The sequence below is a fragment of the Podarcis cretensis genome (genome assembly GCF_951804945.1).
Source record: "Podarcis cretensis genome assembly, chromosome: Z".
In the NCBI taxonomy this organism is placed as follows: Eukaryota; Metazoa; Chordata; class Lepidosauria; order Squamata; family Lacertidae; genus Podarcis; species Podarcis cretensis.
The window spans coordinates 28,446,263-28,467,954 of record NC_137184.1 but is presented as its reverse complement, the minus strand read 5'-3'; the positions used below and the strand labels follow the sequence as shown (position 1 = coordinate 28,467,954).

General features: G+C 43.6%; 1 long non-coding RNA gene across 3 annotated transcripts in view; it reads right to left on the bottom strand.

Moving 5' to 3' along the window:
* The window catches only part of LOC307207706, a 37,669-nt gene extending 16,285 nt beyond the window's left edge, over positions 1-21,384 (bottom strand). Inside the window, exons 1-4 of one of the 3 annotated variants that reach the window (XR_013834772.1) lie at positions 21,218-21,384; positions 20,940-21,119; positions 18,696-18,808; positions 13,230-13,387 (exon numbers count right to left, since the gene is read on the bottom strand). This is a non-coding gene — a long non-coding RNA (uncharacterized lncRNA). Of the gene's footprint in view, positions 1-12,032; positions 13,388-18,669; positions 18,809-20,939; positions 21,120-21,217 lie in introns of those variants that run through there. The other 2 variants (XR_013834773.1, XR_013834774.1) reach the window with 2 other exon arrangements.
* Positions 21,385-21,692: the final 308 nt, after the last annotated feature.

Sequence of the window (21,692 nt, the reverse complement as noted above, 5' to 3'; positions counted from 1 at the left end):
GCATACTTTCTAGACCACATATTTTCAAACCTTTCAGACCCAGGACCCACTCTTCACCCAAACATGTGTTTGGGGACCCATTTCTTTATCCTTTACCATATACCGTATTTTTCGCTCTCTAACACGCACCAGACTATAACACACACGTAGTTTTTAGAGGAGGAAAACAAGAAAAAAATATTCTAAACGAAATAGTGGATATATGATTTTGTGGTTCATGCTGCGGCCACAGACATGTGATCTGACAGTGAGTTTGGAGTAGCCCAATGCAAAAATCCTGAGGATCCATGTGGATCCATGCTTTGTAACCACGGAGGAGGGAAGGAAGGGGAACCATGGATCCTCTGCTCACGACTGCAGCAGACTCGCACAGGACGACGAAGAGAAATGAGGCCGGGGAGAGGCTGACGCTGCAGCATCAAGGCTGCTGGACATGCCCCCCCCCCACGGCACCTGGTTGGACGGCCACCAGGGGGGCGTGAGCGCCAGCCAGGTGAGCTAGAGGCAGGGGGCTACGCCCCCTGCTAGGGGCGGTGTTCAGGCTCCCGCCCACAACCACTCCCCTCTCTTTCAGGGAGGAGAGTCTTTGTAGGAACTTGTGGCCCTCCAGATATTGTTGGATGCAAATTCCCCTTAGGCACAGCCAGAATGGTCTCTGGTCAGGGGATCATGGGAGTTGTAGTCCCAACAACTTCTAGAAGGCTATCCCTGAGTTATGATGTGGCCTTTGGGGACCTCTTTGTGTTTGTTTTTATTTGAGAAGGTTCTCTTAATCAAAAGAAGAACAATAATGAATATGCACATATAGCTATGGTGATAAAAGTCACCATAATAAATAAATTAAGTATATTCTTGCCAGAAAACTAACATCAGAAAAGGATAAGTGAAGGCCACAATAGCAAATGTAGCATTTCTGCCTGCACATTTTTTTTATAAGTTGTCTCTGTGTGTGAGTGTGTTCCAAAATTAAATAAATAGATGCGATTATTCATACAATTGAGAGACAGGGTTATAGTTACCTTTCCATGAGTTTTGATAGGACACAAAATTATTCAAAAGCACTGTGAGCTGGACTCTGTACACCTAAAAATGGAAACTGGGTTTGTTCCCAATATTTCAGTTAGGATCTGCCTGCCATAATACAATCCTTTATAAAACCTAAGAAGAAGAATAAAGGTGTAGATGATATGTGACATCTCACTAAGGCTGTAAGCGTATGTACATGTACTAGCAAGCAAGCCTTATTTAACCCAGTGAGGCTTACCTCTCAGCAATTACACATAGAAATACACTGAGAAAATTCCCAGATACTTGTGTACAGAATTTCAGCTTAGTTAATTTTTGTAGGGTGAATTATACATCCTTCCAAAAGGCTTGGACACAAGGTAATACCACTCCATATATAAATAAATGGCCCTTCAGATGACCTGTGTATTCAGCATTGGTCCTGATTTGCTTGCACAAAGCTTACATGGTGTTCAGACGATGTTTAGTCTTTACTGATTTGTTTACAGCATGGTTACATGACAAAAACATTCCTCCTAATTTACTTTCAGAGTGTTTACAAGTCTTCCCATTATTCATGCAACCCACACTTTTCAGTGCATTTCACTAGCACTTTCCTAACCATAAAAAGTCATGCAAACACACAAACACACACACACACAAACACACACACACACACACACACACACACACACATTAAAAGTAGATTTATTGTGCTAAGATGACAAAGCTTGTGAATCAACTTTAATTGCACAAACCTATATTTCTTGTATGCACTTGACTCCCTCCTACAAAATAGCGAAAGTTTGGAGGCACCCTACAATCCATCCTTATAATCTACCCAAGTCCCATTGGTGTATGGGACCATTGGTACATTATCTTATAACAAGGTTCCTTTAGAGAGGTTCAAGGAAGCTCATGATTATAAGATCTTCCTTTGGACATTTCCCATGCCTTAGAAGGAGATACCCATTGTGCCTTAGAGAAAATGACTCCTCCAACTGAGGGAGGGGCCAGATGTGTGTATGTGTGCATGAAACAGCTGTTGACAGTTTTGGATAAGGCAGAGGGGCAGTGTGAAGGGGGGGGGGTGCTGACAGTTCCCAGCTGGAGAGAGCTGCCCAGTTGGTTCACTGCAGGCATGCTTGCCTACACCTAAACCCTGCTTGCATGTTTGGAAATAAAACTTAAAGTTACAGAGATACATTAAAGTCTGAGACAGACATATCAGAAAAGTTTTCCAGCAGAAGGGAAATGCTTCTGCCTCCACAGTCAGAAGTAATTATGCCTCTGGATTCCAGTTGCTGGAAACCACAGAAGGGAAGAATCTCTTCTGCTTGGGTCCTGTTCTCAGTTTTTCAACAGGCATCTGTTTGGCCAATGTGAGAACAGGATGCTGAAGTAGATGAGCCACTGGCCTGATCTAGCAGGGTTCTTGTGCTCTTAAGTGGCGAAGGAGGAAGAGGATTATGCATGGACAGCAGCTATTAGAGATAGGGACGTGGGTGGCGCCGTGGGTTAAACCACAGAGCCTAGGACTTGCCAATCAGAAGGTCGGCGGTTCGAATCCCTGCGACGGGGTGAGCTCCCGTTGCTCAGTCCCTGCTCCTGCCAACCTAGCAGTTCGAAAGCACTTCAAAGTGCAAGTAGATAAATAGGTACCGCTCCGACTGGACCTAATGGTCAGGGGTCCCTTTACCTTTACCTTTAAAGTTCTCCTGAGGAAGCTTGGAATGAGCTTTGGAGTGTCAAAGAAACCCACCTCAAGTGAGAGGCAAACTTTTAAAGTCCATTTTCCCTCTCTGCAGTTGGATTAAAATCCAAGCCTGTTCAGCGAAACTGGCATCCATAACTGGCGTGCAAATCAGAAATGGCCATTGTTGTCAGAAATGGCCATTGCTGAGTATCTGATGAGTCCCAAGCTCCTGCAAAATGACTACTGTCAACTAGATTAAATTGTATTTTAATCAACTTGTTTTTTATTATTGGTTGTTAGCCGCCCTGAGCCCGGTCTTGGCTGGGGAGGGTGGGGTAGAAATAAAAAAAATTATTATTATTATTATTATTATTATTATTATTATTGGAATGAGAGAGAAATTTGATTTGGTTCACATATATAGATGAACACATCTAATTCACAGTTTCCCAAACCAAAACACAGCCATCCTTCAAGATTTCCAAATTTAGCAGTGCAGTTCTCCAGCCAGGCGACGTGTACAAAAATTCTGCATATAAATGCAAATATTAGCAGAAAAAGTATATGAAAATGTTTGTTTGTTTGTGTGTGTGTGTGTGTGTGCAGTATATATTAGGCAAAAATTAATTCCAAGGTGGGTATATTTGGAGAACTTTGCACTAAAATGCTACTTGTGTTGTTTTTTTAATGGCAGATTGCTGTGGAAATGCAGAGAACTGAATTTAAGAGTGGAAGAATGAGAAACTGAAAGAAACCATTATTGACAGATTCACTCATCCCAAGCCGCAGCCCACCTGATAATCTCTCAGCAATGCTGGATCCAGCAGTTGTCCTCAAGCTGCAAGCCTGCTTCTTAGAACAGATCATGAGCCCATCTCAAATCTTGAAGTCAGTAGGATTTAGGAATGCTTAACCTTGGCTGGATCACGCTATTGTTCCTTAGAACTGTCAGTCAACAGAATACTCTTCTTAACAAAGAGCAAAGAGATCCGAGGAATACATCCTCTCTCCTCTCCACTTTCCTTTCAGCTGCCAAACTTCTATATACATGAATGTTTTTCCCCACATTACTTTCAGCCTTATTAAATGTGTCATGTTGTTATGGCCTCCGGTCCTTTTTTTAAAAACGGAAAACAAATAAACAGCAAGAATTTGTCAATCTCCGTCCTAAGCGAGAGTGGCAGCAAACTTAATCTGGTGCTAATTAGGCTTGTGGAAAACTAAATCAAGCATCAGAAACCACAGATTATTTTAAGCTTCCTCCAGCATAAACAGAAAGGGCCGAGGATCGGTAACATTTTATTTTTGTTGACAGTTTCCCACTTTCCCCCCATTTCATTCCCTGCATCTGATAGGCTGGCCCTTGATTGCCTCTAGCTCTGTCTTCTTTTGGCCTCTGCACAGCAGTTTGTTAATCCTTCCTATTTATGTGTATTTAAGCAGGATTACAAACTTCAAATACACTGTAAAAGGAACCTGTATACAAGCCTTCAAAAGCACTTAAATAGGCTGCTGATAGATAGAACAGCCTCTCAAGGAAATGCCCAACCTTCTGGAAAAAAACAATCCCGGGTGTTTATTTGCAAGCCATTTGCAATTACTACGCAGCGAGGGACAAAAGGACTGGAAAATGTAAGATGACGGAGGGTTTAGCATCACATTTCAACTTGTACAGGACAAGGCAGGGATCAGTGTGCTTTCAAGTCAACGGAAATGTCATTGGGTAGATGCAATTTGTTGGCTTATTGGCAGGCTAATACAAAAAATGGGGAGGGGGACATTAGAAGGTGCCTTACACTGAGACTGATCATTGGTCCATTGAGCACAGTATGAGCTGCAATGATTGGCAGTGCCTATCCAGGCTTTTCTATTAGGGTCTTTCCCAGGCCTACCTGGAGATGCTAGGGACTGAACCTGAGATTTTCTGCACGTAAAACACAAATGCTACTACTATTACAACCCTTCCCCAATCAGTAGGGACACAGGAAGCCACTTTATACCTAATCAGACCTTTGGTCCATCTAACACACGCTGCATTTCCCCGATGTTTCCCTGTTAATTTTTGCATTATATTTGAGCTTCTGCGTGTTGTAAAAGCCACTTCCAGAAGACAGATGGAATATAGCACATGTTTAGAGATAATTTCTGTGCTGATTCCAGGAAAAAAATCCAACTGCAGCCTCCTTAACCCTGAAAATTATGGGAGTAAAGTGAGGAAACTTGGGGTGGCATACTGGCATACAGTTCTTTCCTGCTGTTTCCATGGATAAAAGAGTGGGGGAGTAACAGCGTTGTCCAAAGATGTCGCACCATGCCCACTGGTGCGAATGAAATTTAGCATGGCATGCTGGTATAAAGGTAATGAAGTTCTAGTTACATAACACAGCATGACTGCAGAAACATCAGAAAATGGGACAGAGGAACTAGGATTATAGTCTGGAAAAGCAATATTCCCCACGTCTGAATGCACCCTCAGTACTGAGTACAGATGCTGATGAGCTACAGCTCCCATCATCCCTCACCACAGGCGTTTCTTCCTAGAGCTGATGGGAGCTGGAATCCAACAGCATCTGGTGAGACACAAGGTTTCCTATCCATGTTCTGCTTACAAAGAGCTCTGGATATGGGATATAGGATAGGGATAGGGATTCTTTTAAAGATGGACAAAGACAGGAAAAGGAACCATAGGCACCAACAAGCAACTCATTGATGATACTTCAGAAGCACTGGCCAAGGCACTTTGCAAGCCCTGTGCATGGTGTTTTGGAAGCACTGTACCATCATTGTTGAGTGTTTGGAAAGCACTGCACAATAGCACAACAGCAGAGACTTCAAAGGAGCGCCCCTTGACCAATGGACAGGGAGGGTCTTTGAAGGTGTGTCCCCCAGCACCAATAAACTGAAAGCACATCTTCAAAGGCAGTTGCTCTAAACCACGATCAGCTGATTGGCAGTTACAGCAACCCCAAAACTTTGATAGGTGTCCAACACCTGACATCATTATGATGTCAGGTGTGTCAGGAGCTCATCCTGCTCTCAAGTAGGAACCTGGCAGAGACACATGCCCGACTGGCATGTTCTCTCCCTCCTGGTCAATCGTTCGGGAGCTTCAAAAGCTTTCTTCTGCCCAAACATCACAGCGACCGATGCCAACAGATACCGGCACACTTAGCGGCGCAGAGTCCGCGCAGTTCACATAACAGATCTCAGCAACTCAGCATTTTGGCTAATATACTTTATTTACATATAAACACACACGGAGCACTGCAACATGGCTCCCCCGTCTCTAGCATCAGACAGCAAAGAGAGAGAACAAAGGACAATAGTCCCACTTCACAGAACACAGTAACACAAACATCCTGTTTCCGTCACTTCCCACTCTGTGGAGTCAAAACATACACCATCATGTGAAAGACAACAATCCCATGACTGTAATCATGGAGCAGGAATTCTAAAAAGGAGATTTGAAGATGGGGAGACCCGTTTATGGTGGTATCTGTTCTATTGCCAATAGGTTACACTGGGTCATCCAAAGTTCCTGGGTTAGGGGATAGGGAGAAAAAGTTATCTCTATTCCCTTTCTGTACATCACACATAATTTGTCATCTTCCCCACCCCACTCACAAACTAAAAAGTCTCAAATGTTTTTGCTCTATCCTCCTATGCTAGATGCCCCACCCCACTTGATCATCTTGGCCACCCTATTCTGTTCCAAAACCTGCCTGTTGACCAAGCTCTTCTTAGCATACCTCACATGTCCCTTGATCTTCTGACCATACAGGAGCTGAGTAGGACATATATTATGTGAGGAACTACGAAAAGCAAGTTTCCTATTTGCCAAGTTTCCTATCTGATGATTGGATTTGGGTTTGTTCACACCATTACACTGAACTGAGTAAGAAGGTGTCTCTCCACATGTACAAGCGTTTATGTGAGTGTAATTATTTTTATTTGTGTAGCTCAGCCATTGTGTACGCAGACTGTACCTTCATTGAATGTTACACATACACATGAATAACTGAATGAATGTACAGCTCATCCATTTCTGCATAGCTTGAACACTCATTGAATGTAACATGTCAACAGCTCTGTTAGTTAAAAGCCAGGTGAAACCCTCAAGGTTAGCACTCCTTATAGTGATCTTTAATAATGCAACTTAAAGAATACCATAGAAAAACGATTGCCTCCAATCCAGTACAGTGCCATGCCACATTAATTAGTAATTCAATATTGCATGAGAGGGCAATGAAAAGGCAAACAGAGGGAATGATATTTCAATGCGATAATTGTTTCCTAGCCGTAATATTTCTCTCCGCACTAAGTAAATAAAGCTGCCATGGCTTCCTGGGGTTGTCAGTGCTCCAGTCCCCAGCTCTCAGGAGCCATCAAACAAGGATGTCTCAAATATTATTTTTTGGGGTGGGAGATAAGGGCTGATCAGTGCACCCCAGTACTCTAATAACAGTGTTTCTTGGGGGGGGGGGTGCTTCTGGGTGTGCATATGGGGTTGTCCTGTTTTAAAGTGGCTTGGATGCGGGTGGCGCTGTGGGTTAAACCACAGAGCCTAGGACTTGCTGATCAGAAGGTCGGCAGTTCGAATCCCCACAACGGGGTGAGCTCCTGTTGCTAGGTCCCAGCTCCTGCCAACCTAGCAGTTCGAAAGCACGTCAAAAGTGCAAGTGGATAAATAGGTACCACTCTGGCAGGAAGGTAAACGGCGTTTCCGTGCGCTGCTCTGGTTCGCCAGAAGTGGCTTAGTCATGCTGGCCACATGACCCGGAAGCTGTATGCTGGCTCCCTTGGCCAATAAAGCAAGATGAGCGCCGCAACCCCAGAGTCTGTCACGACTGGACCTAATGGTCAGGGGTCCCTTTACCTTTACCTCAGTTCACTTAGAGCAATCGGGTTCATCAAAGTAAATGGGGAAGCCATTCAGAGCATGGGCAGACTTTTGTTGGGGGGGGCAGAACCGACGTGACTGGTCAGTTAGTTAAATAATTCTATTGTTGTACTGGATGGGGGGAGCTGCCCCTCCACACACACCCTTGGCTATGTCCATGATCCAGGGATGGACGAACTGCATCACAACATTTGGATAAGTTCAAATTTTGATAGATAGCTGCATTTTGGTTTGCAGCTATCTATCAGTGAGTGTGAATTAGGTAGGTTCTCATTCAAATGCAAATTGAATTGAATTTCTCTCTCACCCTTTGAACTATGAAGGGTGGTGGCACTGCCAAGAGGGTTTCACCTGATGATATTAATACCTGGGCAGGTTTATGTGTTGTATGAAGGAATTTCCCTGTTTGTCCTCAATCTCTTGTACATTGATTTCATTGGATGAAATATTTCTTATAGCTACTTTATGCAGGCAATGCTCATACCTCATTGACTTCAGCAACATGCATTTGAATAAGAAATTCAAAATTCTATATTCATATAGAAAAGCAAGTCTTGGGTTCAGGGTTGCCAACTTGAATAAAATATTGGGGGGCAGATAAGCCCTGCCCCACATAATTGATCACAAGATGTGGTGCACACACCCCATTTGAATGGCAATGCCCATCAACTCTGCAGGGACCCGGCCCCCTCAAATATTTTATTGGAGGGTTCAAAGGAACCTCAGCCCCCAGGAATTGGCTCCTATGCTTCAGCTACACAAACTTGAATTCATACACTGAGTCTCAGTAGGGGAATTGATGAATGAAGTATAGTTGCACTTGTTCCAAACTGCCACAAGGTGGAGCATTCAAATATATCTGGGATGCAGACAATATTACTGTATAATGTTCTTTTTCCCCCCAAGAAAAAGGAAGGTAGTTAGAAAGGGGTTGTGCGTTATAATGTGTGGTATACAATTCCCACCTTTTTATTCCAGTAAACAGGTTCATTGTTTTCCTCCTAAAGCTTCAAAAAATCTGAAAATGTATTTGAACAAAATCCAATATTGGGGGGAAAGAAATGTGTATATGTGTAACTGCTTTTAACCCTGTCTAGCTCCAGCTTTACTTAACAAAACATATGAATGTATTGTTTTAGGGGGAGAAAATTAATTGACTTAAGTAAAGGTCTGTAATTGTGCATAAACAATAGATTCACTTGATATAAACAAAAACAAAAGCAGCAGGTTCTTAAAGCCTGTAATGGCACTGAGAAACAATCCAAGCCTATTTATTTACTTCACTGATAAACACCTAAAATCACTGTGTGGACAGCCACTTTTAGAATTTTTTTATTAACCCTCAAAGGGACTGTGGTATTAATGTCAGCTTGAGAAAAAATTCCCAACTCCACTGTTGGGCAAATAATTTTTATTAGGACAGACCAAAAGGTCACAAAATTGTGACAGGCTTTCAAATTCAGCAGAACTTTTCTGCAGGTGAGCTGTCACACAGAGAAAGGGGAGCTGGGGCTCAGAGGCTTTCTGAGCAACGAGAGGCAACTCAGGGGCACCCTTGCACTCACAGGTGGCACATCAATGAGCCTGCCTGTAATAATAAATGCTCTAATCAGAAAAGGAATTGAAAGGGTGGCTAGATCCAGCAGCCTGAGCATGGCAACCTGGGGGCAGTGGGGTGTTAAATGGGACCTGTGAGACCTCACCAACCCTTCCCACAACTAGGGTTAACTAAGGACTAAGCAGAAAGAACTAGAGGGCTATATTTGGCTCCTGGGCTTGGGATTCTATCCTTGGTTATTTTTTTTTTTAGTCCTAGCTTTCTGCTGCTTTTTTTATCCTGCCTCTGGTTTGCTCCTCAGTCCCTGACCACTGGCTTGCCCTACAGATTATGACTCCCAGTGCCTGCCCCATCTTAGGCACTGCTCATGGTCCCTCACTGACACCAGGGGACCTCTCAAAACTGATGCCAACCCTGGCTGGAGTAATTTTAAACCTTCAAGAGTGCTACAAAGTTCAGTTTTGGTATGTGATCATGCAATTGTGTTAAGGGACCTGGAACTCTGCCAGTAAAAAGAGAGAAAAAGTTAACTCTAAATAAGGTGCCTGCACTATCATCAGTGTTTCCTGAGTCTCATTTGGTGCAATATTTTATAGCAACACTCCCTGCATTCGATACTGTGGTTACCATTGTACTGAAGATATAGCTCTCTGGTCCAGAAAGATACATAAACAAACAAACAATGAGGAAAGGGGCATTTAAGTCGGCTCTGCTAGGAACCTTTTGCTCACATAGCCAATTTCTCTATCTAAAAAGAAATTTTCTTTATGGAACATTCAGTCAGCACAGGGGGCGGGGAGGTTGCTTTTTATATTTGCCTTCCTCATTGCTATCAAATGCTTTAAAAAATGCTCCATCCGATTATGAATTTAGTTGCCAGAAGACAGCCTCTGTGATGTAGTTGTTAGAGTGATACAGGAGTGGGGAAGATGAGGGGCAACACTGCGCCAGAATGCCTCCCTCTCACTGGCAAGAAGTGGGGGGGGGGGAGTTTCTGGCACTGGTAGGAGCAGTGGGACAGGTGGGAAAACGTTCTTTGTTTTTCCACCGTCTGAGGTAGGTGCTTCAACCCACATTATTGGTGGGCCTGCCCCAGTTTCAATGAAGGCAAAGTGGAGTGTAGGATGGCAGAGAAAAGCTGAAAGAGTAAGGGAGAGAGAAGGACAGATAATGACATCCCCCCCCCCCCACACACACACTGACTTCTGCCCTGCCCACAGTCAGCATGGCCCCTGACAGATAATTTGTGAAGAATGCAGTCCTTGACAGGGGAAAAAAAAAACCCTGTCCCTGAAGGGATATATTGCAATATTTTGTGGCAGCTTCCACTTGCCAGTGGCTATTAGCCATGATGGCCGACCACAAAGGCAGTATGACACGTGGCAGTTACTGAAGACCAGAAATGTTGCTGCATGAGGTGAAGGACAAGATGGTGCCCCCTCCTAATTCCACATTTCAGAGCCAACTGGGCTGGCAGTTGAATCTTATTTTGGTGGGACAGCACTGTCCACCGCACCTGAGGCAGCAGGCCAGATTAGTGAGCCCTGGAGAGGCCATGTAGCAACAGCTGGGGGCTCAGGAGGAATAACCACGACTACCACCCGAGGCAGTTGCCTAATGGTAGGGCCAGCAATGGAAGAGGGGCTGTTGAGAGCCAGTGTGCTGTAATGGTTAGAGTATCAGACTAGGTACCTGGGTGATGAGGGTTCAAATCCCTATTCAGCTGTTAAGCTCACTCGGTGATCTTGGGCCCAGTCACTGTATTTCAGCCTAACTGACCTCACAGGGATGTTGTGGTTTAAATGAGGAGGGGGGAGAACCATTTCTGTTTCCTTGAGCTCCTTGGGGAAAATGATGGGACATAAATGCAACAAACAAACAAACAAACAAACAAACAAACAAACAAAACACACTGCCTTCTTGCCCTACTTAAGGGATGTGTCCAATTGACCACTTTAGGAAACAAAATACTGCCCTAGATTGGTCCCTAATATGATCCAGCAGGACTTTCTTCATTTGTCTCATGCTTAAAAGGTAAAGGTAAAGGGACCCCTGACCATTAGGTCCATTCGTGGCCGACTCTGGGGTAGCGGCGCTCATCTCGCTTTATTGGCCGAGGGAGCCGGTGTACAGCTTCCGGGTCATGTGGCCAGCATGACTAAGCCGCACTGAAACGCCGTTTACCTTCCCACTGGAGCGGTACCTATTTATCTACTTGCACTTTGACATGCTTTTGAACTACTAGGTGGGCAGGAGCAGGGACTGAACAACAGGATCTCACCCCGTCGCAGGGATTCGAACCACCAACCTTCTGATCAGCAAGTCCTAGGCTCTGTGGTTTAACCCACAGCACCACCCACGTCCCATTGTCTCATGCTTAGGAAGCTGCCTATTCATGTGCCCCTTGCACTCTTTTCAGCAGACCTTCTGAGGGTGAAACAGCCGGTGAAGTGTGCCCTTTGTATTTGACATAATTTTCAGGAAGGAGACAGAAGGCCAGAGGCTTTGCAGGTGTACCTGCATTTTTTTTCCTTTCTATTTTTGACATAACAGCCTTATTTTGGGTTTACCACAAAGCAACAAAATTTACCCTTCAAAGTACAAAAGGTTCTAACTTGTAACAGTGCAGGCGTAACATCCAAATATAAGCCTTTTGTGTGGGTTTCATGTGGCCTGTTTAAGAACTAACTTGAGCAGGTGTAAGTGGCACCTGCACTTTGGAACACACCAACACCCAAAATCAGAATGGTATCAACATTTTGTTCTTTCAAGTGCCATATATATAGTCAGACTTTTTAGAGGTAGCATTTTTGGATATTTTTCATGCTGATTTTGCAGAGGGATTTAATGTATTCTTATTGTTGTAACAGCATTTAGTTTTTTATTTCTTTTTTGTACAATACTACAATATTTTCAAACTGGGTGGTTTATAAATACAATAAGTAAATAAATGAATCATTTAAGAAAGTTTAAGTGTGACGTGGTAATCTGCAATAGGGCGGTCCTATAATGAAATGGGTACTTTCAATTTTGTAAGTTTACAAAAGATTGTGAAATAACATCAAGGCTTTCCTAATTAAAATAAAAATTGGCTGCATTTCTTTTCTGTTCTCTTTCTTAGATTTTTAAAAACTGGGACCACACAAAGCAATAAAACAACAAAGCGATAACAAATACATCAAAACACTAATATATTGCATATTCAGAATATCACTGGGATATACAATTTATTCCTGTATTGTGGGGGGTTGGACTAGGTGTCCCTCCTAACTCTACAATTCTATTATTGTAAGGCACAGAGGATTATGCTAGCAAATGCAGAGGCAATAAATCAGTTTTGGGTTTTTTACTCTGGGTGCCAGCTTTGACAGGCAGGTGAGGCAAACTATTTCTCAATCATATTGTGTCGATATGATATCACAGGATTGACAGCAGGGTTGTACTCCCCACCTGTTAAAATCCTTTGCGTGGGATCCCCAAACTCGGAAACCACAGTGCAAGGGGCTTTGTCAGCCTAATTTCAGGGGTTGAAAGGAGCAGCGGGAAATGGCTCTCAAAGCCCTTTGCAAGCCTCAAAAACTGGAGGTTGAAATGAGCAGCACACTGTGGTTTCAAAGAGCTGTCTAAGAAGGAGAAGCAGTTTATATTTATTCTAAACCGCTTTCCACTCCTTGAGCAAGGCATGCTTCTATGGCCCATTGGGAGCACACCTTTTGCCAGCAAAGGAGCAATCAGCAGCCCACTCTAAGTGGCTGGTTGTTCTTTTGAAGCCCTGCCCTTACCTGCTGCACATCTGACATCCAGTCATTGCATATCCTGTAACTTCCTGCCAAAATCCATAACTGGTTTATTTATGTCCTGCTTTTGTTTTGCCGTAGCCCCCCTCGACAGGCAGCAATAATGTGTTAACAATAGGGAAACATTGCAGAACCAACAAAAAACAGAATAAATTCACCACCCGTGCACTAATATTATGTCAACCATATGTTGCAGAATTCTTCTGCAATAAAACACCAGTCTTTTCTGGATTAGAAAGGTCCTTGGATGGCAATTTGTGTTACTTCACTTACTGCAAAATTGCTGAGTGGGGCCTTGGATTTCTGCCCCAAAGTCTTGTTCTGACAGCACCACGGAATGCTTTGCAGCAGAGGTGGGGACCTGTGGGCACTCCAGATGTTGCTGAGCTCCAGCTCCAGTCTTCCTTGGCTATCAATCATGCTGGGTGAGGCTGATGGGAGATGAAGACCAACAATTAGCCAGTCATTTTAACCATTGTTTTGTACTGCTTTTCACTGTGTTTTATCATTGTACACTGTCCTGATTCATCATATGGTAGCATACAGGGTGGCCCCTAGGTAGGTATACTGCTTTAGAATCCACTTTCTTGTTCTTGACTCATGTTCACTGTCATCAGTCACAGTATCAGTAAAGAAAAATAATCCTTTTATCTGACTCCACTGTTCTTTCCAACTACCAACCTGAAATTTAACTGCCACTTTGTTGTGTGCCACTAATGTGTACCCAGATAACCTGTTGTGATGAATTTCATTTATTCAACTGTATACCTACTTTGGGGCCACCCTTTATAATGCCTTTATAAACAAACAAACAAACAAACAAACAAACAAACAAACATATGACAGGCCACAAGTTCTCAATATCTGCTTCATAGTTTTGTTCTCCTGCCAAACCTGTAAGCCACCATTTCCCTTTTTTTACAAATGGAGACTAGGGAACAGCATTATCTTTGGGGAAACCCCAGTGAATTCACATCTTCCATATCTGAATCCAATTGTCTGTCCACACTGTCTCTCCCATAGGGATGAGGGAGAAACTCAATTTAGTTTGCATTTAAAGATGAATCTATACCTAATCTTCACTTTCCAAAACAATACATGAAACAAGAAAACAGACATTGTTCACAATTCACACCTTCCTTCCTTCCTTCCTTCCTTCCTTCCTTCCTTCCTTTTTAGCAATTCAGTACTCCATTATGCACATTTTGGGGGAGAGTGAGCATAAAAATGAATGTACCCATGAAAACAATATACACAAATGGATTATATGAAGTTACACCACTTTCCAAAATGTGTATATTAGACAAAGTGCATACAAGCATATGCATTCATAAAAATGAATGTACCCATGAAAACAATATACACAAATGGATTATATGAAGTTACACCGCTTTCCAAAATGTGTATATTAGACAAAGTGCATACAAGCATATGCATTCATAAAAATGAATGTACCCATGAAAACAATATACACAAATGGATTATATGAAGTTACACCGCTTTCCAAAATGTGTATATTAGACAAAGTGCATACAAGCATATGCATATTATGAAAAATTTGCATTAAAATGATGCTGAATTTAACAAGGACTATTTTTTCCCCACTAAGCAACCACTGACTCTTGTAGACATATTTTTTTTCCTCCTTTGTGGAGGGAAAAGCAACCGATGATTAGTTTGCAGGGAAAATTTTTTGCTTGTGCTATTTCAGCTGCTGCCCTCATCAACAGGCACCCTCGTCATCAAGGTACTTTCCCTGGTGTGGACAACAAGGAGTGAGATAGAGCAAAAAGTTGCCTATGGCAGGACAGCAACCTTATTCCTCTGCCTCACTACATTCCAGGCAGTTTTGAGCCCTAACTAAAACAAACCGACCAAGGAGTTGTCCTTTTACTCCGGGTGAAAGGTGAGACACTGCACTGTTAGAGTCACCAAGCAAGAGGCCATTGGGAAATCAAGCGAAGCCCAAGGATAAAGAAGGTGGGGTGGGGTGGAGGCGTTTGAGAGGTAAATCTCCGCTCAGCCGCACGAGGGCCAGGAGATTGGACAGGGGCGTCCGCAATCGCTCTCCAGCATAGCTATTCCTCGGGGCCAACAATGCACAAGACCAACAGATTGATGAGAGAAGAAGGAGCAAGCTGGTTCTTCTTGCCCACTTGTGGCAGAAGCAAAAGGGTTGCTGGAACATGGAGCCCCTGAGGGTGTCATCAGTGCCAAAGGCGATTGAGAGGGAGAAAGAAAGGTCTCCAGTGACACCCCTGAAAGCCAAGGTAAAACGTGGTGTTTTGCGTTTCTTTTGCTTGGTTCAGCCAAAATCTAGTTTCTTGCTGTATTTCTTCCTTTCCTTATGAATTTAGTAGAAGTATTGGTTGGCTTTCCCCGCACCCCATATATATGTTTTTAAATTGCAACAATAGTAGGTTTGTTTTTGGCAATGGAGAGAGGGGTTCTGTATTGGATTTCTTTGGGAAGTATTTTCCTGAAGACTTGATTCTTTGACCAAATTTGTCTCCGGTGCAATAACACCACTAGACTCATGACAGGTGGAAGAAGCTGTTGTGCAGTAAACCCAGCTATCTATTCCATAATTGCCTACTTCAACTGTCATCTATCTTTCACAGCCCTGGTACCTTAGATTTTTTAGCTGGAGGTTCTGGGGTTGGAACCTGAGACCAAGACATTTTTAATGTCTTGTGTGAAGGATGAAATAGTATCACAAACACACACACACACTCCATATACAGAAGCTGACTGGTGGCAGAGCATCTGCTTTGCATGCAGAAGGTCCCAGGTTCGGTCCCCGGCATCTCCAGGTTGGGCTGGGAGAGACCCTTGCAAATCTTGCTAATGTAAATTTTTGCAAAGCAACTTCTCCCATTATAATGCATTTTTGCATGCTGTTTTCACTAATGTATGCACTTTGATGCAGACTTCATAAATGCATTGTTTTACGTGTTACTTGTGGTACTCTACTGAAAAATTTGAAGTAGTGTGCATTTAGAAATATGGTTGTGTTCTGGTTTGTCAGGAAGAGTGGATTTGGTAGGTTCGCCTTTAAATGCAGACTGAATCCAATTTCCCACCCATCCCTATGCAAGGATGACCTGGCCTGAGACATGCATATGGGAGGAGAGCATATGCACTACCATTGAGTTAGTTATCCCAGAGCCAAATGCCCAACACCCCTTCACTGCAGTTCATTAGGCCCAGGGAAGATCTACAGGTTCAGTGGCAGAGCATCTGATTCGTAACCAGGAGGTCCCAGGTTCCATCCCCTGTATCTCCCGGTAAGACTAGGAATGTCACCTGTCTGAAACAGCAGAAAGCTTCTTGCCAGTGGGCAGTGGGTGGCTTATGAGAGGAACTTTGCCTTTGAAATGGCCCTTAGCTCACAGTCATTTGGCTTATTTCTATAGGGCAGGATTTGTCTTGGAAACTTTAAAAGCTATTGATGGAATGTCTTGCGATTCAGTGCTTTTACAATTCTCCACAGTGTTTGGTTAGCAGAATACAGTAATTACATAGGTGTATATGTTGGGGGATTTGCCCCCCCTTTCCTTTTTACTATGTTGCACAATTGGTAATCTCAGTCACTCTTCTCCTTTTTCTTCAGCTGCACAGTTCTCCAATTGCAAAAGAAGCAAAATTTATCATTATATGATTTTCCTGTAAAGGTGAGGATTTTCCTCACTTCTCAAGTCACTTTTCAGTCTTGAAAACAAATTATTTTAATAATAATAATTCCACATCTGTATCAAAAAGATACAAGAACAGGGTGGAGAACATTGATAAAAGAGCTTTCATTATCTGTACAGTGGTACCTCGGGTTAAGAATTTAATTTGTTCTGGAGGTCTGTTCTTAACTTGAAACTGTTCTTAACCTGAAGCACCACTTTAGCTAATGGGGCCTCCTGCTGCCACTGCGCCGCCGCTGCACAATTTCTGTTCTCATCCTGAAGCAAAGTTCTTAACCCAAGGTACTATTTCTGGGTTAGCGGAATCTGTAACCTGAAGCGTATGTAACCCAAGGTACCACTGTACTGTATTCCCTTTGCATGCATAAGAACTAATATATGCCTCTCACAACTAGCCATTATAATCAAAATATTGCTGTATGGAAGAGTTCTCCTGTTCCAGACACTCCATTCAATTCCTCCTCCTAGTTTTTCTCCTCTCTCCCCACCCCACCTAAAAAATAAAATAAGCCAATATTATGTGGCTACTCAATATGTTCAGTCCTTGTTGGACTGTTTCAGGGGTTTCCTTCCCTTTAGGCCCACCCCCAAATATATTTTTAAAGGTAAAGGTAAAGGTACCCCTGCCCGTACGGGCCAGTCTTGACAGACTCTGGGGTTGTGCGCCCATCTCACTTAAGAGGCCAGGGGCCAGCGCTGTCCGGAGACACTTCCGGGTCACGTGGCCAGCGTGACATCGCTGCTCTGGCAAGCCAGAGCCGCACACGGAAACGCCGTTTACCTTCCCGCTGGTAAGCGATCCCTATTTATCTACTTGCACCCGGAGGTGCTTTCGAACTGCTAGGTTGGCAGGCGCTGGGACCGAGCAGCGGGAGCGCACCCCGCCGCAGGGATTCGAACCGCCGACCTTTCGATCGGCAAGCCCTAGGCGCTGAGGCTTTAACCCACTTATGCAAACTTCAGGACTTCCCCTAGTTGGCTGATTCCTCACTCTTATTGGGCTGCTTTTGACTGCATAGGTGAAGACACTCAAACAGAGGGAGCATTGTTACTACTCTGGGGCTGAAACTGTCAAAGGCCTAACGAATGCATGGCTATGGCAAGATTTGAACTATGGCATGGTACTTCTGATCTCAAGTTCTTAGCAATAACCACCACATTGCACCATTTCTGTTGACTTCCTGTTGCAATATGGGAAAACACCCACAGCATCAGGGTGACCCAGGCTTACAGTCAAAGAGCCTAAGAGAAGTAATCTGGGCTCGCAACAGAGACAATTTCAGGTTCTGGACGGAATGCCCCTACACCCCTATGTAGATCTTAAGAGCTTTCTGATGCTTGAGGTGCTAGGCCAGGCTTCACCAAACAGCCACATGCTGCCTGGGGCTATTGGGAGTTGGAATCCAAAAGAGCTGAAAGTCACTAGGTTGGTGAAGATGGTGCTAAAATGAGAGCGAAGTGACATGTCCTTCTTTGTGCACTGGCTTCCTGCTTATGTTTGAATTAGAGAGTAGCCTGGCAGAGTCAATTCCAGGATGGATTAAGTGGAACTCTCGGTCTAGTGTTTTATGATCAATGGCTTAGTGGTTGAGCAAATGCTCTGCAGATAGAAGATCTCAAGTTCAACCCCCAGTATCTCCCATGTCTAAAATCCTGGAGAGCTTCCAGCAGTCAGTGGATACCAGGGACGTGGACCTTGTGCGCCTCCAAAACTTGTTACAGCTGAATTCTCACCAGCCCCAGGCAGAATGTCCAGTGGTCAGGGGTGATGTAGTCTGACAACATACAGAAGGCCACAAGTTTCCTATTCCTGGTGTAGATGATATGGAGCTAGGTGACCCAACAGTCTATGTAAAGCAGTTTCCTGTGTACCTCCTGGTTGAAGAAAGGTGGTAGCTCAGTGGTAGAGAACATGGTAGAATGTCACAGGCTGAGTCCCTGGCATCTCCAGATGGAGCTGGTTAAGACTCCTCTGAAACCCTGGACAGACACTTCCAATCAGTGTAGACAGTACTGACCTGGATGGGCCAGGAGTCTGACTAACCTTAAGGCAGCTTCCTATGTAACCTGGTGTTGGGGAGTTGGAGCAGTGATGATCCAAAGGGTGTTTGCAGCAGCTTGAAGTCACCATATCCTACAATCTCCTGCAGTAATTTCCTGTAGAAATTTAATAAATATATAAATAAAGACACAGCTCACCCAGAAACAGTTTTCCCTGTTATAGTAAGGTGTGTTTTCATATTTAAATTATATCATTTTTAAATTTGCAGTGTGTGTGTGTATTAGGAATGCCATACATCTGGACATATCTGGCATACTGCAACCCCAAGCAGTGTCCAGGCAAAAAAATTATTTGGGAAATTTTGCAAAAAAACAAACAAAACAAAACTCAACTTTGGGCAAAAAGAAAAAAGCTCAACAACTTTCCTGTCCAGATTTTAACTTTATGAAATAAGACAACCCTTATATATGTGTGTCTACACACATGGACATTTTATGCAAAAGAGGTGCAGTGGTACATTGGGTTAAGAACTTAATTCGTTCTGGAGGTGTGTTCTTAACCTGAAACTGTTCTTAACCTGAGGTACCACTTTAGCTAATGGGGCCTCCTGCTGCCACTGTGCTGCCGACACGCAATTTCTGTTCTCATCCTGAAGCAAAGTTCTTAACCCAAGGTACTGTTTCTGGGTTAGTGGAGTCTGTAACCTGAAGCGTCTGTAACCTGAAGTGTCTGTAACCCAAGGTACCACTGTATCCTCTTTTTGGGTCATGCACAACTTTCCTTTCATCCTGGTTCACTTCCATTATCAGAGCTTGAAGCAGCAGAAACAGCCAGAGCAATTGCCTGTGGAAAGGTAATGTGCAGGGCAGAGTTATTTATTTATCTATCTATCTATTTTCTATACTACCCTTCATCTGAGGATCACAGGGCAGTTTACAATATTAAAAGGCAAAAATACATAGCATAGTAACAAACAAACAAAGCAATTACTCTCCTGCACAGTTTAAGAGATTGTTTAACTAGCCAGAGTCTTAGGAGAAGAGGAAAGATATGTAATGAGAGCGTGAGGTGAGCCTCCCTGGGAAGGCCATTCCACAAGCAGGGAGCCACTACAGAAAAGGCCTGTTCTCATGCTGCCACCCTCTGGACCTCTCTTGGAGGAGAGGGCCTCAAAAGATGATCTAAAGGTCTGGGTAGGTCATATGGGGAGAGGCGGTCCTTGAGGTATTGCAATTGGTGTTATATGCTCAAACCATCCTGCCCACAACCTGGCCACTGAATTCTGCACCAGCTGAAGTTTCCGAACAGTCTTCAGAGCCATGCTCTTACTTTTTGTGTCTACTGACATCAGGATTCTGACTTCAGTAGGGCCCAGAACTGGGTGAATATGTGCATTTTGGCTTCTCTCAGCTTCTCCTTTTTTTTTTTTTTTTAAAAAAATAATAATCTTAAATTCAGTTATTCACATTTCCACATCAGTCTGTGAGATACACACACACACTTCATGAAAATTCATCAGCATTTAGTGCAAATGTATCCTAATATATACATCTTGGAAAGCAATTTTACCACTACAATGCATTTTGTATGTTTTTTTCCATGAATCTGCCTTTTTATGTGCATATTACCTCAGCATTTTGGTACACGACATTTTGTACACATCCACCCAATGCTGTGGAATACTCTGCCAATAGAGATTCAACAGGTGCCTCCTAAATCAGTCCTTAATCAATTCTGTTCAGCTAACCTTATGCATCTTTCAGAAAAGCTTATAATTTTATGTGGTTTTATACTACATAGATATTATTGTAAACCACTTTGATATTTTTCATGATATAGCAGTGTGTGTGTGTGTGTGTGTGTGTGTGTGTGTGAATGAAAATGAACAAAAGTGATTTGTTGGCTGGAGAACTGCATTGCAAAATCTGGAGACGTGAATTTCAAAGGATGGCTGCATTTTGGTTCTTGTATTGATTCAGGAAGTGTGGGTTAGCGAGATTCTCCATTAAAAGTGAACGGAACAGATTTTCTCCAACATCCCTAGTAGCACAAGGGCTGTGGAAGTTTCCAGGGCAGTGGAGAGGGGGAGTTCAACATTAGATCATCATACTCCATGTGGTGATATACATAACAATGTGTGCATGTGGTATGTCAAAAAAATCAGTGTCAGAGCCGGTCTGTGAAGCTGGTCATCACTTCTCTGGTGGTTCCTGCTGCCTCAACTGTCCCCTGCTTCCTGCAGAGGACAGCAAACCACAAGAGCAGGCACTCAAGAAAGCAGCCTACCTGGGAACTTTCCTTAGTAATATAGATACCATGAGCTTCTTGTTTTAAGCACCAGGCACCAGGCTGGTACGATATGAGGGAGATGCCAGTGCGAGATGCCTTACGGTTCTTGCTAGGAACTTCTTTCCCTCTTCCTTGCTCCTCCTTTGGGCTCTCTCTGCAGGCAGGGACATGCTAGTTCTGTGGAAAAATAAACTGTAATCCCCATATTGGGGGGGGGGGATACGTAAAGCCACAAATCCCAGAATGGGGTGGCAGCAAGGTGGAGGGCTGCTTACCTGAATTTAGGAATACAGTGCAAGGGCTCTGGGGCAGTTGTGATCTTGGTATATCGTGATGTTTAGCTGGTAACATATCACGATGTTGTACACCAGGCGCCATTTCATTAAGTCCATTTTGTGTTCCCATCATGATCTGTCATAAAATGGTGCTGTTGCATCCGTCAGTGAAGGCAGTGCCCGGGCTCTGGCAAGTCACTGCCAGGGCTCTGACCACATCCGGAAGCCCTCACACTGCCCTTCCAAAGCCGGAAGCTAGGGAAGGAAAGATGGGCTCTAGGACCTGCCAGAGCCCTACAGCTGGCACCTTGTTTTGCTGCAATGCGGGGATCCGGCACAGGGATCTGAGCTGAAGTGCTACAAAATTGCGAAGATTCATAATTGAGAAGTTCCATTTAGGCATGCCACATATTGGCTTAAAAGATTATTAAAATCTGTCCATTTTATCCTTCTTTGGGAAGGCAGTTTGAGGGAT